The sequence below is a fragment of the Procambarus clarkii genome, chromosome 29 (assembly GCF_040958095.1).
Source record: "Procambarus clarkii isolate CNS0578487 chromosome 29, FALCON_Pclarkii_2.0, whole genome shotgun sequence".
Classification (NCBI taxonomy): Eukaryota; Metazoa; Arthropoda; class Malacostraca; order Decapoda; family Cambaridae; genus Procambarus; species Procambarus clarkii.
The window spans coordinates 1,826,127-1,828,626 of record NC_091178.1 but is presented as its reverse complement, the minus strand read 5'-3'; positions in this window follow the sequence as shown (position 1 = coordinate 1,828,626).

Genomic DNA, 2,500 nt, shown 5'->3' with positions numbered 1-2,500 from the left:
CCCTTCACTTTCTAGTGTGTGGTTTGGTCAACGGAAAATATATATATTCTGGTTAGCATTGTAAATGTGTGGCTACGTCTGTGGTAGCCAAGAGAGCACGAAGCCTCTACACGTTACGGCGTCTTTATTCCCGCCATTCCTCTTCCCTTCTCCCTTTCCACGCTCTTCCCGTCTCTTCCACATTCCCCCTTGCCCCCTCCACGCTCTCCCCTTCCGCTGAAGGCGCCCCCTTCCCCTTGACACTCCCCCTCCCCTCAAGTAGCAACCACGTGTCTCGGGTGTAATTTTATCATGATTGTTCCCTCATTACAGTACAGAGTTTCCGGGAGCCCCGGGGTGTAGGAGAGGGGCCAGGGTAGCCCTGGGGTGTAGGAGAGGGGCCAGGGGTGTAGGAGAGGGCCCCGGGGTTTAGGAGAGGGGCCAGGGGGAGCCCCGGGGTGTAGGAGATGGGCCAGGGGAGCCCTGGGGTGTAGGAGAGGGGCCCGGAGTGTAGGAGAGGGGCCAGGGGAGCCCTGGGGTGTAGGAGAGGGCCCCAGAGTGTAGGAGAGGGGCCAGGGGAGAACTGTGGTGTAGGAGAGGGGCCCCAGAGTGTAGAAGAGGGGCCAGGGGAGCCCTGGTGTTTAGGAAAAGGCCCTGGGGAGCCCTGGGGTGTAGGAGAGGGCCCTTTCCTAGGGAGTCGGAGAGAGCCCTCCCCGGGGTGCAAGAGAGGGGCCCAAGGGTGTAGGAGGGTGGCTTAAGCCACCCTCTTTTCCTCTTCTGGGTATTTCACTTTCATTCACATTCACTCTTAATGTCACTTTCTCATTCGTCTCCCCACACTATCAACTCTCATTCTCACTCACTATAATCCATGATTTAGATTGTATTTCGTCTGTCAGACTTCACTGAAAGTCAAGAACGAAATTGTATACATCTTCGAACAATTCCCATTACCAGTTAATGCCTTTTGAGACCATATGGTGAGTGTACACGACGCGAGCACCGACGTCATCTCGGCCAACACGCGGTGTTGATGTTATAGTGTCCCTCACGCTGGACGCCGCCAGCCTCACGCTGGACGCCGCCAGCCTCACGCTGGACGCCGCCAGCCTAAAGCTCTTCTCAAACTCGGTTAACAGAGCAGGAGCCGGTCTATTCTTTTTGAAAATTTTGATGAAGCAAAGTTTGAATGTGGCACTGGGAGTAGGGAGGGAGTCCACCAACTTCCTGTCTTGGTCTGTGGGCCTAATTATAATTACCCGGTATATGCAAATCTTGCACTTGCACGCGCCCGCGCGAGCGCACAGAAGAAAGAAGAGTTAGGGGACACACGATTACCACATACAAGATTCTCAGATAAATTGATAAAGTAGATAAAGACACTATTTAACACGGGTAGTACACGCGCAACGGGACTTGGGTGGAAACTGAGTACTTAAATGAGCTATAGAGACATTAGAAGGAACTTTTTCAGTGTTCAGGCAGACTCTTATACACAGTTTCAAATGTAGACATGATAGAGCCCAGTAGGCTCAGGAATCTGTGCACCAGTTGATTGACAGTTGAGAAGCGAGACCAAAGAGCCAGAGCTCAACCCCTGCAAGCACAACTAGGCGAGTATACACACACACACACACACACACACACACACACACACACACACACACACACACACACACACACACACACACACACACACACACACACACACACACACACACACACACACACACACACACACACATGGATGAACACACATGGATGGGGATGAAACGTGGGGAGCAAAATTAGTAGATGTTATAGACAGGAATTTCCTGACACAACATGTGAAGGAAGACACAAGGGAAAGAGGAGGAGATGCACCGAGCCTATTAGACCTGATTTTCACCCAGAACGTAGAAGATATCGAGAATTTAGAGCATGAAATACCTCTAGGGGCCAGTGACCATTGTGTCCTAGTCTTTGACTACATGATGGAATTCAAAATTATGACCATGGGACAAGAGATCTGGGAAAGGAGAGCTGACTACAGGAAAGGGGACTATATGAGGATAAGGGACTATCTGGGTGAAGTGCAGTGGGAGGAAGAAATTAGAGGAAAAACAGTCCAAGATATGATGGACCTAGTCATACAGAAATGCCAGGAGGCCGAAGAGAGATTTATACCAACGGTAAAGGGAAAAAATAAGAAGGAATATAATAACCCATGGTTTAATAGACAGTGTCAGGAAGCAAAAATGGCCAGCAGGCGGGAGTGGAGGAAGTACAGAAGACAAAGAACAGAGGACAACAGAAGCAGATACAACAGAGCTAGGAACGATTACATTAACATAAGACGAACATCGGAAAGGGACTATGAGAACGATATTGCAATCAAAGCGAAAAAACAACCTAAGTTACTACACAGTCATATAAGAAGAAAAATGTCGGTGAACGACCAAGTGACAAGACTAAGGAAGACAGAGGGGGCATATACTGAAAGTGACAAGGAAATCTGCGAGGCACTGAATGCCAGTTTCCA